A 14,693-nucleotide genomic window follows, 5' to 3' on the forward strand; every position below is an offset into this window, starting at 1 on the left:
TCTGATCTAACAGTACAGTTTGCTGTTTGGATACAGCCTCTAAAACTCATTAGGAATACCAATAAGATCCAAGAATGCCAAGCCTGGAAGGAAATGACTAGCTAGTTTATCTGGCATGCCAGGTCCAGAAGTCACACATGTAATGTGAGAAGTCCACTGCAGAGCCATTAGAAGCTGATGACCAGTGAATCCTGAAGTCTAACTGATCAGGTAGCCACAGCTTTGAGCCATATTGTTTCCCTTTTTTTCCATGGGCATTTGATAAGTTGTCCTGGGCAGGTCCCTAAAATGAAAACTTGACTACATTCAGATACTTGTCATTTTTGTGCACTCAGTGGAAGGAGGGAGGCTGGAAGGTGGTGTGTGCCTCCTGCTTCCAGGAGACCTTATAACTGTGTCTCTTTGCATGCCCACTAGAAAGGGATTTTGTTCACTAATTGAAACTGAAATGCCGGTTGCTACTAGAAGGACCGTATTCCTTGTCAGTTGCTGGCAGAATTCCCTTGCTAACCTCCCCAACCACACAAATCCTTCCCTGCTGTTAGGGCCTCACATTTCTGCAAAAGTATCCCTTTGACCCTGGCCTTACATCATATATGATAAAACTCCTGTAGAAGACTAGAGCCATTAGTTATTAGGAAAATAGTAGAAACTTCTTACCTAGGAGTTGCAGAAGCTAAAAAAAAAAAAAAAAAAAAAAAAAAAAAAATCATCCATGTTTAAGGTTTGGTGTAGCATTTCACTTCTGTTTATGATGTGTACCACTCACTTGTCCTCTCCCTTCCCAGGAAGCCCATATTTCCTGAAGGCAGGAATAGTCTATTCATGAAGAATTAGAGACATTTTTTAGGCCAGCAGATTTCAGGAAGAAATATGATTATGAGGTGGAAACCACTTAAAAATCGCCCCAGATTGCCACTAGCTTGTGAGTTGTAGTGGTAGATGTTCTCCTTGGTTAATGAAGAGACCAATTAGCAGTCACATCTCCTGCATTTGCTAAAGGTAATAAATGACCTATACTTTGTGTCTGCCCAAAGTGGATGTGCTCATCTGGGCGTCATCATTTTTCATCATCAGACTTTGTTGAAGGTGCTTGGTTTTATGCAGAGTGCAGGCTAAGCCCACCTGGGCAGGAGGTACTGCCTTGACCTTGCATGACATGTGAGAAACTGATCTCTTTCAGCATGATGAAACTGATTCATGGGACCTACACTAGCTGTGGACAGAAGATGTTCTTATTTTTGTAAGTTTATGAGCCTTATTTAGCTAGAAAATAATGATGAGGGATAATTGTTAAGAACCTACAAGCAAAAATCCTGACTTAACAGACCCAAGGAGCAAGATCTCAAGAAGCTAAAGCCGGACGTTGTTGCATGTTAGTTTTCTCAGTGATTTTACCAGGATTTGTCTGTGGCCAGGCTGTATTGCTGAGTGCTGGTGGACTTCATCAAGTTTCCCAGCTGGGGTTCATGTCCAGTCACTGTGTGCCCCTACTCTAGTTATATTGCTTTTCATGTGCTTGCATTTATATCGTGTTCATCACTTTATTAAAACTCCTCCCCATCTCTGTCCCATCTCATGGGATCTTCAGCCAGCCACTTGAGATGGGAAGAAATAGGTATCATGACAATGTCACGAAAGAAAGCTAGATTCAACCTGAAGAACTGGATACAAGGCCCAACTCTGTTACTACTTCTCCGTGTGGCCTTAGGCATGGGGTTCCACTTCTTTGGGGTACTGTCTTCCCATCTGTAACTCACAGGGTTGGGCCAGACCTTTTGTGTACAGTGTGCTTCCATTCTTAAAGCCATTTCACATAAATTTCTGTGTAATGCCCTTTGTGCAATCTTATAAGACAGGTATTTTTATTCCTATATTACAGATCAGGATACTGAGGCTCAAAGAGATCAAGTGAACTGCCAAGGTTCAAAAAGCATTTGGTTTTGATTTTAAGCCCAGAAATTTGCCTGCTGCATTGAACCTTGACTACCTGCCACGAAGCTGGTGAAAGCTGTGTTTAGAACACAGCTCTTGGTGCCCAGTCCAGTGTTCCTCTATGTCACCTCTGTTCTTGCCTTCAAAATCCCATTCATCCTCAGATCACATGCCATTCCCTAAGGCGTCTGCACAGTGATTATGTGATCATTACTGAAAAGAATAGTTAAGGGAAGAAGACACCCATTTATTCAATTCCCGGCCAATGTAGAAGGAATCCTTGTGGCCTTACCTTTCCTGAATTGATATTATCAGCCTGGAGACACCATGGACAGAGCTTCCACCTCCGTCCTTACTGAAATCCAGCACTCTGAGTTATTTTTGCCACTGCTTTGTGTCTATCTCTGTCTTCTATGAGCTTATTTTTTCCCAGAACTTTAATGAATCATAATTGTTGGTGGCTGCTACATCGATATGAGCTATACCTGATGTTCCTGCATATCTCATTGAGCTTCTTACTGAGACAGGCCAGATTCCCTCTTATTCCCCTCCCTTCCAAGCCTTAGCCTCTCATTGCCTATATCTCAAATGTCTCCTTCATTGCTGTGCCTCCAAAGCATGAAAGAAAAATATCTTTAGCATCACATAGAATCCAATGTCAGAGTTTGTCAAGACTCCCTGAAGAATATTCACCTTAATGTGATAGACTCTGAAGAGTGCCAAGTTCCATGAAAAGACAGGAGGCAGATGAGATGAAGCTGAGCTTACTAGATGCATTAAGAGCTTTCAGTGACTTTATCTGAGTGGAGGTGTCTATTCAGCTGGATGATACTGAGGGTCATGATTGGAAATAAGCATCTGCACTTTCTACAACTTCTCTCCCTCCACTTTTTCCTTCGTCACACTTGATTCATTTCCTTAGCATCCGAATGTCCTATTTCACATGAGCTATTCTTCTCTAAAATAGATACAGTATAAATATAGATGTCATCCTTTAGCCTGTTAAGGACCAGATTTAGGAGCAGAGTCAAGAGAAGGCTTTCAGTGCTCCCTGAGATCAGAGCTGATGAAAGATACCATATAAATGTAAGTCATTACCATTGTGGAGAGAGGGATTAGAGACCCTATTTAGCAATAGCAGCAGTTGCACACTCTATTTCCTTTTTCTTGCTGGGAAATTTTTCATTTTTTGTCTCCATGGCCCAGCAGATGGTTGCATTGTCTTGTTAGCCCACTTCTAACATACCTGGGCCTAGGATGCAGTACAGACTCCTGACCGTTTTTCTGTATTTTACGCCTCCCTTTTTCGGTTTCAGAATGCAGTAGCTCTTTTGGCCTGTTTTCTAAATGCATACCATCTGCTAAATGTCCATTTATAAAAATGCTTGCCTGGGACCACAAAATGGACAAATAGTGAGAAGGTGCAATCTCAGAATTGGTATAAGCCTTATCAGCTCCTATTTGGGCCTGTCTGTCGGCAGGCATTGCCATCTCTTGCACACTAACATGCAGCAGAGGGCCAGAAAAGCGATTGCATAATCCAGGGGTAACAATGCTTAGTCAGAATGATGCCATGTGCCCTCAAAGCCAAGTTTTCACATGGTGGTGGAAGAGTGATGAGTGACATTTTCTATTCAGATCACTTGGAAACAATCTTTGCGTACTTTGACCTAAACTTACGCCAGACACTGAGACCTCATGACAACTGCTGTTCAAGCTCCAATCAGATAACTTAAAAAAAAAAAATGAGAAGAGTGAATCTACGTATGTTACCTCTTAGTTTAGTGCCATTATTAAGAAGGTAGCCATCCCAAGTCCCCAAATGTAAAGTACTTTCCTCATGATGAGTGGATGCTGAGAACTGATTCTGAGTGCACATCTCATATATGCAAATCCTGCCATGTATGTAGCTGGATTCCCTGGCACCTGGCCCCCTCCATCTCTCCTTATAGCTTCCTTCTTGCCCTTTGCCAACTCCTCTTATCAGCACTGTGGAAATTTGAGGAGGCAGTCTCTGCTGTCACTCACTGGCAGGATATGGATGCCCAAGCCAAAAATAATACAAAAACCTCCTCCAAGCAGTTATCCAGTTGAGGGAATTAGCCACATGGATGAAACGTCATGAAAACTATACAAAAGAAGCGTTTGAGTATCATTTCCTTAAAATGGAATAAAAGGAAGAAGAGGACGAATGTGAGGAGAAAATTAAGACCAGGAATAAAGAGAGTAAAATCTGGGAAGCAGATGAAATATAGTCTTTTTAACCTTAATCCAAGTCCAATTTTGAGTCCTCTTGTGGGAGGAAATGAAAGATTAGTTAACTAATGGCTGCTGTGTAGTTCAAGTAGGGTTAGGAAGACCTGTCCAAGTCTTATCTCTCATACTAACCAACTGAAGTACCTCTTCTGTTTTTTGACTTTCAGTTTTCCAGAATGGGATTATGACCATAAAGGTTCTGACCAGACCTGATAGTCTAGGATTCTAAAAGACTCAAATTTACACAATGGAATTTCAATATGTACATAGCTCCCCACACACATGTACAGGCAGAAGCTACAAAGTAAATATCCAAGTTATTGACCATGTTGACCAAATAATTAGTTGTTCAATCAAGTTTGAAAACAGGTACCAGTGGTTGTATATTAATCTATGAGACTTACCCCCATTCATCTTTAGCTCCAGCCACTTCACTTAGCCATTGGATTTCTCCTTTGCAAAAGGTGGAACCCCTAGTACTTGAGTCCCACCAACAAATTAGCTTGTTCCTTGTACAGGCTGAAACCCTAGTCACCATCTGAGACACAAATAGGTGAGAACACAAATATGAACATTTTTATGGGAACAGACAGAGCACACTTGGATTTGTATTTAGACTCAGCATTAAATGAATCTTAATAATGTAGTACAAACACCTCATTTTGCTGATGAGCACACTGAGGCTTAAGATGGTCAAGTGACTCATCTAATGATACATATTTAATTGGGTGAAGAGCTCAGACTGGGAAGCTTCACATCAAGGAGAGGGGCACGGGAAGGGAGAGAGAGAGAGCGAATACAAGAAAAAAACAGAAAGGTGAGTCATGGGAGAGATGTTAAGCTGTATATTTTCTTTTGCTGTGAGCTGTTGTAAAAGGTAAGCATCTCTTTGACAATAATTTGGTTTCCAGGCTATCTCTGGGGACCCATGTTTGGGACTGGAAACGATCTTTGTGGGCTCTGATGGAAGTCATTTTTTTTTCCTCTCTTGTCTTAACAATTGCACATACTTATTTTATTGAGCCTCCCAAGGTTCCTCCTAAGGTTTCCTTTTGGAAACCAAGAATTAATCAAATTAAATGATATAACCCGTAACTTTGTAGCAATGAAACAAAAAAAATAACTGAGACTCACAGCATCTCCTTTGCTACATTGAAATCAGAAATGGAGCAATTCTGCCTTTGGAGCTTGAAGTCCCCAAGCCATTTATCTTCCCACAGTTGGCAAATGTTATCCTGTCCTGGTGAAAGTTTTTATTTATACCTCTGTGGGATTGGGAAATTATGCAGATTCAGGTGTGGGTGCAGAGAAGTTACAGTTTTGACAGACTTGGCTTTGCTATAATATGGATCCTTCTTGGCTGGAGAAATCAGGAAGCATGCCTTCAAAAGGCTGTCACTGGGCAGAGATAAGCAAGGCACCTTTGGAAGGAAACTCCAGAAAACCATCTCTTCACTCTATAAAACAACAAGTGATGAATACTTTTAAAATTGCGGCCTAGGCTTGAGCCAGTATAGCACTTAATCCAAGTTGACTGAATTCAAGGGGAAGCGATGAGGACAAGACAACATTTTTTAATGTATGAGGCTTATTGCAGTCCCAGGAAGAAATCAAAGATGAGTAACTCAATGCTTTTGCCTTCAAAGAGGCTACAATCCAGGAGAACCACTATAATTTAGGGGAAGAAACCAGCAGCACCTCCTCATGTTAAAAGCCGACTGCAAGAGCCATCAGAAAGCCATAAAGAAAGAGCAAGGGCCGTCCAACTGACTTGTGAGCCACCTCTGTGTTCTCAGTGGGGGAGGAGAGGTGGGACCTGGAAATACTCTTCATAGCAGTCACCATGTAAGATGGGTCTTGAATGATGCAAGACACTTTCGGAGAGTGGAGATGGTAAGGTTGGTGATGGGACATGGGGTAGGAAGTGTGACCTAGAACAGGAGCCATGCAAACAAAGGTATGTAGATGGAAACACCAAGAAATATTTGGGAAAACCTGTATAGTGCAGTTTTTTTTGTTTCTTTTTTTTTTTTTTTTTTTTTTTTTTTTGAGATAGAGTCTCACTCTGTCACCCTGGCTAGAATGCCGTGGTGCGATCTCACCTCACTGCAACCTTCACCTCCCAGGTTCAAGTGATTCTCTTGCCTCAGCCTCCCAAGTAACTGGGACTACAGGTGCACGCCCAGCTAATTTTTGTATTTTCAGTAGAGACAGGGTCTCACCATGTTGGCCAGGCTGGTCTTGAACTCCTGACCTCAAGTGATCCACCCTCCTCGGCCTCCCAAAGTGCTGGGTTTACAGGCATGAACCAGCGCGACCAGCCCATAGTCCCATTTTACTGGGGTTTGGATCTGTCGTTGGGGAACATTGGCAGATAAAGTGAGGGAAGAATGTTGTAGTCAGGGGCTAGAGGGTCTTTTTCCCATACTCTGAGGCTTATGCTTGATCAAGCAAGCAGTGGCAAGCCACTTTTTATTTTATTGTATTTCATTTTGTTTTTAGAGGCAGAATCTCTGTCACCCAGGATCCTAGCTTACTAAAACCTCCAACTTCTGGGCTCAAGCAATCCTCCCACCTCAGGACCCCAAGTAGTAAGGACTACAGGTGTATGCCACCATACCTGGTTAATTTTTGTTTTAATTTTTAATTTTGTAGAGACAGGGTCTCACTCTATTCCCCAGACTGGTCTTGAACTCCTGGGCTCAAGTGATCCTCCCTCCTCCACCTCCCAAAGCACTGGGATTGTAGCTGTGAGCCACCGTGCCTGGCCAGAAACTACTTTTTAAACAAGCGAAAGTCATAAAATGACCAGATTATACTTTATCTTTCTTTCCTGACCACTCCCTCTCCCTAACCTCGATTGGGCAAACTTACCTCATCTCTGTACTCTTCATGCTGTGTTGCAATTATTCACTTACTTGTTTAGGTTGTACCTACCTGCCCTTCCTCCTCTACCCTCCACCCCCAGATTATAACTACATAAAGGAATCACTATCTACACAGATGCTCAAGCAAAAATTATATTTAAAAGGAGCCATCCTTGATTTCATCTCTTTCCCTCTCTAGCTAAAGTCAAAGGTGAATCCAATGTGTGGCCTCCAGGCACTGAGAGGGTGGGAGCACATGAACAGAGCAGAAACCTGGCTGGTGTCCAGAATGATGAGGGGTTTAGGCAGCAGTTGCCAGCGCTGTGCAGAGCTAGACCTAGAGATTCAGCAAGGAGAGAGTCAGAGGGAATGAAGGAAGGAGGGTGGAAGAGATGACCTGGCAACCCACCTTAAACAGAGACACAGAGGAAGTGGGCACCAGGAAGGTTGCAGAGAAGGAATGCCAGAAATGTCGGAGACTAAATTTAAGAAGAAAGAAGTGATCAGCAAGCCAGAAGATGCAGAGTTTATGGAGAATGGAAACAAATGAAAATATGCATGAACATATTGGTGACCCTGCAGACAACAGAAATGTTAAACATTATGTATTTGATATCTCATCTGTTTGGAGCCTCATAGACTGTGTGCCTAGGCCGAATGGCAAGGAGTTAATAAATAAGTGGATGATGAGAGAATGGAGGCTGCAGGTGCAGATAATGAAAACGTTGCTGTGTTTCTAGCAGTGCCCCAGCTTCCAAGAAGACTATGTTTGTGAAGTCAGCGCTTGATGAGAAGTGATACTCCCATTCTCAATAGGCCTTAAGTCTAAGTTTCTCCAATTCTGGGAGCAGAAACGCAATGCCAGATTCCCTTATACTATGTCATTCCACATGTCATAGTATAAGGCCAAAAAGACCATGAGTAGAAAAGGTAAAGGTTATAATATTTGAAAAGAGGTAAGAGATTTCAGGTCAGCTTCCCTTTCCCTGCCTCACAGACACACAGGCACATAACTTTTGATCATATGATGACTATTTGAAAATTCCTTTCTGTGGTACCTTGGGTGTTTGCTGTGCATCTGTGAATGTATGGAAGAATGAACAAGTTATCACAAGTTCTAATAAATGGTTCTGTTACTGAACTCTTGCCATGTACAAAGGATTATAGATGAAAGCCTAACTGTCAGTCTTACAGAGCTTTTTACTAGTTTGTGGAATAAAATATATATGTTGGTACATAAAAAGCTTGCACTCTTAAAAATGATTGAGAGGTCTTTGGTCACCCAACATATAGCATAGTGCCAGAGACAATTAGGGAGACCAGAAGGAAAGAAAAAGCAAGAAAGAAACTAAGTTAGCATTCGTAAAACAACCAGAGAATAAATGCAGACCAAGTTTAATCCATGCTAACTCACTGGCCAACAATGGGAGCTGTGGGGACCCAGGATCAGGAAGGATAACAGTGTTCAGTGAAAGACAAGGTCCTGTGGCAGAAGCTCGGAGAGTAGGTTCACTGTGAGTGCTACAGCAGCATGAGTGAAGATATTTGAGGGGGTACAGGAAGTCATTTGGCTAGATGGAAGTTAGCAGTTGAGTGGGGATGGATTTTTAAGAGGCACAACTGCCGTAAAGAGGGGTTGAACTGCCTCCCAGAGGAAGGGAAGACACAATGATGTTCAGGGGTGCTGAGTGTGAAATGCTTTGAGCTTGGTGCTAGGTACTGAGTGGAATGATGAAGTACTAAGAAACATGCCTGTCCTCAAAGACCTTATACAGCCATCAGGAGATAAGAGATGGATATAGACATACACACAAAGCAATTAGCAAGAATAATGGGAGTTATGCACTTAATGACTAGAAATAAAAACCCATTCTACAAAAAAAAAACCCTGAAAACTAAGTGTCAGTGAAATAAGCTACATGTTGTAAAAGCAAGTTGATATTGGTATTTGTCCTGTTACAGAGAGATTCAGAACAAGCTGGATAAGAAGAAGGAGGCATTAAGCGAGGTCAACAGAGTAGAGCAGGCAAGTCCCAAGAGCTGCTTCTGCTATTGTTTCCACGCTCTTCAGTGTGGGGACTGGGGAGAAAGATGGGCAGTGAGTCAATAAGAAGATGGGGCTCACCTTGTTGATGGAGGATCTGAGGACCCAGAGATAAAAAGCTTTCCCTGAGGCTACATCACAGTCATCCCATACATCTGAACAGGGTGTTATGCTTTTCAAAGCGCACTTCCTTACTTTCATTTGATCCTCAAAATCCAGTGGGGTCTGCAAATAGGTGTTGCTTTTCCACTTGACAGACAAGGAAATCAAAACCCAAAGTGATCAAGCCATTTTTTGTTTAGAAAAAGTGCTAGATCGCAAGTCTCCTGGAATTTTCCCAGCATCCCCCCAACCCCCACTGCCATTTTTCCCACTGTATTTCTTAAGTATTTGATCAGGCCAGTAGTATGACTTACCTTCCAAGTTATCCCTAAAGAACCCTTGCCAGTGGGTTAAATAGAGGAGCCCAGAATAAGACACTAACTAATAGGCAATTTAGTCTTTGCTGAAAATAGGATTTTTTTTACATACAAAGGGAGTTCTTTGGAACCGGGGTTAGCCAAGCCCAGGGTCTGATGCCAATTCTGTCTGCAAAGCCTTTAGCTCACTTGGGGAAAGAGAACTTGAATGGAGCATGAATCTCCTGAAAATCACAAGGAAGACACAAATGGTGCACAAGAATATTCTTATTTGCTAAATTACAAAGCACTAAAACTAACATTTAAATCTTTGTTTTTTAAAATTAAAATTTAAGGATCTTTACCCACCTTCTAGTAAACATACAAAAGCTTACACTTTAAAAATGCTATATGCTGACTGGGCACAGTGGCTCACACCTGTAACCCCAGCACTTTGGGAGACCAAAGCAGGCGAATTGCCTGGGCCCAGGAGTTTGAAACCAGCCTGGGCAACACAGGGAGACCTCCGTCTCTACAAAAAAAAAAAAAAAAATACAAAAATTAGCCAGGTATGGTGGTGCATGCCTGTAGTCCCAGCTACTTGGGAGGCTGAGGTGGGAGGACTGCTTAAGCCCAGGAGTTCAAGGCTGCAGGAAACCACAATTGTGCCACTGCATGACACTGCACTCCAGCCTGGGTAACAGAGCAAGACCCCATCTCAAAAAAAAAAAAAAAAAGAAAAGAAAAAGAAAAAAGAAAAAACAAAGAGTGATATACACTAAAAGTAAAACTGGAATGGATCAAGTCATTAAGAGATCCCCGGGGAAAAAAAAGAGAGAGAGAGAGATCCATGAGTTTGGGCTACGCCTCAGAAGTTTGGGAAGTTGTTAGAGTGGATGCCTCATCTCAGTTTGAATGTCCACAAGGAAATGGGATGTAGGCTGGAGAAACTGTAGTGCAAAGCCTATCTGAAGCCTGTCTGTCATGTCTTATATTGCAAGTAAGACTCAATAGGCAAAAAAGGTTTCTCTTATAGGATATGCTTCTTTGGGCTGTTATATTTTTACTTTATTCCAATCACAGTTTTAAAATTATTGGGTGCCTAATATTTGTAAAACACAGTCCTGGGCAAAGTGGCTCATACCGGTAATCCCAGCACTTTGGGAGACTAAAGCAGGCGAATTGCCTGGGCCCAGGAGTTCGAAACCAACCTGGGCAATAGGAGTTTGAAACCAGCCTGGGCAGCTCTAAATATGTAAGGGACACTTTGTCATCCTTTAGTAGATGTGTCATAGTCCTACAAGTCTGTGTCAGTTTATCTACCACTAAATAATTCACCTTTTTAGTGCTAAATACTGTTTTTCTATTTGAGGTCCCAATGACAGGGACAATAAAAATGGATTCGCCACCTATAAACCTATAGCATGGGATTATTTGAAAACATTTTTATTATCTTTAAAAAAAAACCCTGTTAATAAAGAAAATTTGAAAAATTCAAAAACAACTAAAATCACCTACAATCCCACTGCCCATAAATAGCCACCATGGTAATGCAAACACACAGGTCCCCAGCTGATGGAAAGCACTCACCTTGCTTCCTCTTCCAATCTGCCCTTTCTCCAACCTAACCTAGGAAAACCAACTCATGCTCCCCCCAAGCCACACCCCATCCTTTGCCTCCTCTTTCTCCACCACCACCATGGTTGCCAGGTCTTTTCAGTTTTCTCATAAGTGTTTTCCCAGATTTGCTCATGATAACCTTTCCTTCTGCATGTTGTGTCATTACCCAAACAGGGGAATACATTTTAAAAATAAATGCAGGAGGAATTGGGCATGAAAACTGTACAGATTTCTAGATTGTCCCATTTAACTAAAATCTCCACCAGATTTCCAGTGTCAGGACATCGACTGAGAAGGAGACAAATTAGGGCTGAAGACAATTGCCAAATATCTTCCTTGAGTGTCACTGAGTGTTGAATGTTTCTTCTCAGATCAGAATTGGACAAGGGGAAAGGTAATAAATTTTCTGAAGTTTGAAATTCCAACTTCACCTCAGCAATGTAAAATGTAATCAGTCAGTTTCTGTTACAGTTACCACTCTCACTTCCCACACATTAGACAGACACACACACAGATCACTCAGAACAAATCAAGTTGTGGATACTGTCATTGGTCAGTGTTGCCATCACTCATACCAAGAGCATTTAGAGAGAAAGCACTTGCTATTAATTTTAGGCTTATCACCAGAGAACTTCCTAATGCTTGCTTATTATATAAATATCCTAGTACGTCTATGGAAATTCCTAACATAAAATTGTAAAGCCAATAGTTTCCATTTCAAAATGCAGCTCCCCTGTTTGTTTTTTCTTCCATTGCTCCTCAACCAGTAAGTCCACATCTATATATCCTCCAAGTTGGACTTTTGCACAAGGTATCAGGCAAAGGAGAAAACAAAATTTTCCAGGAGACTTCTTAAATCTCCATGGACAATGGAAGCATCACAGAGGGTTTGCTCAGATCACTGAAACAGCTTTTCTCTTTCCCTCTTCCTCCATTATTTTTGAATTTCAACTGTGATAGAGGTAAGTCTACTGCAGTATCTGTCTGATAGAGGAGAATCATGTTTCTGAATGTCTTTCCTGGTGATGAGATCTCTAATAGTGGCTCCCTCAAGTGAGTCCACAGCTTGGAATGTCACCTCCACCTACAGTGTCCCTGGGACCCCAGAAACACTTCATTCACATGAGCTTACCTTCCACTACGCCAGGGTTGCAACTTCTTGGTCCAGAGCAATGATTCTGTGCTTATTTTTCATTTCAGTGATCCTTTGGGCAATAATTAAACAAAGCTTGATTGCATCTGTCTCTGCTTACAGCTTTAACAAAATAAATACGTGAATTATTAGAACAAGAAAAGAAGAATGTAATATTTTTTCATGGAACACCTATGAAGGCAGCCATAAGTAAATGAATAATTGATGTCAGATGCAGAAATATCAATTCCTATTGCATTAAGTCTAAAACTCTCTGGCTTAAAAGACCCTCCATTATCCACTCTTGCTGGTCTCACCTTGTTTCCTGACCATTTTCAGGTATTTCCTCACTATGAGTCCTGCTAAATCTCCTCCTTATCCTATAGAAAATGTCATAATGAGCCCCTTACCTGAGTGTGCAATCACCACATGGCTTCTTCATGTAGAACTTCCTCTCCTTTTCCATCTGGCTTGCAAATCTCACCTACTAATTTTCTTGGCCATTGCGGCATCCCCTGCTTCTCTGATATAACTAATATTTTCACTTTCATTTCAGTGTTTATTTTTATATGGCCTTGCATTGTTTACTTTTATATTAGGTAGGGATATATTATTCACCCAAATCATATTTGAGTTGTAGGAGAATCACAGTCATGTCATACGCTTTTCATAGCTTATATGATCCTTAGGATGGTGCTGAGCAGATATTACTGACCAACTGACTGTGTTGATCCTTGCAGACCACTGTCGTTTCCTGACTCATGCTTTAAGATGCACTAACTTAAGAACAAATTCAACAATTTCTAATGCAACTTAGTAGAGCAAAGAAAGCCCAGGAGTTAAAGACTCAGATCTAGATTTGGATGCTAAATATCCCACTTGCTCGTAGTGCAACCTTGGGCAACTTAGGCTCTTAGATATCCCTTTCCTAGCCTGAAAAATGAAGCTCTTAATACCCGCCACACAGTTTTATGAGAGCCAAAGAAGGGTAAAATATACACAGGAGCATCCAGCACACCACTTACCATATAGTTGTCAATAATGTTCATTTCCTTTCACTTCCACTTTAGATAATATATTCAAACAGAAAATACAAAACAACAGATTGCTATAGAAGTCTTCTTTAAACAGCAGGCTTTCCTGCCCAATTACACTCTTACTGTGAAGAAGTTAAATCCAACTCTGAACACACATTCTCACAGGGAAAGGTGGAAATTAGCTTGACCACAGTTGTAGTTCACGATGAAGATAAGATGTCAGGATTATACTGTTATGGTGGCTAAGTAACAAAATACACATTTCACCCAAAGATAATGGAAAGCTCACTGAGTAGGCATTATCTGTAGAACTTGGGAATTCTCTGGAAAGGGCAGTCATCACCATCCCTTGGCATTGGGACTGTCATGGCAAGAATACATATGACTATTCAGTAGCACCTGTTTTGTACACCAATGTATCTGCTCACCCCAGCCATAAAAATGCAGTGATAATAAAAATAATGAAATGTGGATTGGTACTCTATCGTTGTAACAAACCACAGATTTAGCAGCTTAAAACAATGCACATGTGTTATTTCACCATTTCTTATGTCAGAAGTCAAGTGGGCACAGATGGCTCCTCTGTTTAAAGTCTTACAGGGGCTGAAATCAGGTGTGGTCAGGGTTGTGTTCCTCACTAGGGGCCCTGGAGAAGGACCCACCTCAGAGGTCAATCTGATCATTGATCCACTCAGTTCCCTGTGGTTTTAGGTCTCAGGCCTTTTGCTGGCCTTTGCTTCTAGGGGCTGCCCACATTACTTCTAATTCTTTCCATGTGGCCCATCCAGCAACAGAGTCAAATCACTATGAGTCTTAGACACTCCTCCCCCATCACGCTGCAGCCCCTGGGAACTTCTTGCTCTTCTCTGAATGCAAGTACCACATTCTCCCACACCTTCTGGCTTTGCCCATGCCATTTCTCTCTCGGAACACTTTGCAGAGAGGAAGATCCTAGCATTTTGCCTCATGACTAAGTACCTGTGTTCTTTGTATATTTCTCCTTGTGATCTGGTAGATGGAGGTCTACCTCGTGGATAAGTTTGAAAATGCAGTGAAAAAAAACATCAATTCTAGAACTGCAAATTGCTCAGCAGGATGGTAAAGAAGGCAGTTCATTTTTAGACTGGCATATGGAATGCTCCATGAAGGAGGTGGTACCATACCTGGTCCTAAAGAATTGGTTGGATTTAGGTACACTGGGAATAAAGAGGAACCATTGAGGGAAAATATGAATATATATGTATAGTGTTCTTTGAGAAAAGATTGCATTTATTCATTCATCATACACACACACAAAATTCCTGGAAATACAAGAATGAACAAGAAAGATAAAAGATAGGGCTCCTGTACTCATGGAGTTTATAGTCTATTCGTAGATGTGCAAGAAGAAGAAAAAGCAAATAT

At 41.5% G+C, this 14,693-nt stretch overlaps 1 protein-coding gene across 7 annotated transcripts in view; it reads left to right on the plus strand.

Moving 5' to 3' along the window:
- The window catches only part of SETBP1 (SET binding protein 1), a 377,682-nt gene that overhangs the window by 268,729 nt on the left and 94,260 nt on the right, over positions 1-14,693 (plus strand). The window lies entirely within an intron of this gene.

This window comes from Papio anubis, chromosome 19 (assembly GCF_008728515.1).
Source record: "Papio anubis isolate 15944 chromosome 19, Panubis1.0, whole genome shotgun sequence".
Lineage (NCBI taxonomy): Eukaryota > Metazoa > Chordata > Mammalia > Primates > Cercopithecidae > Papio > Papio anubis.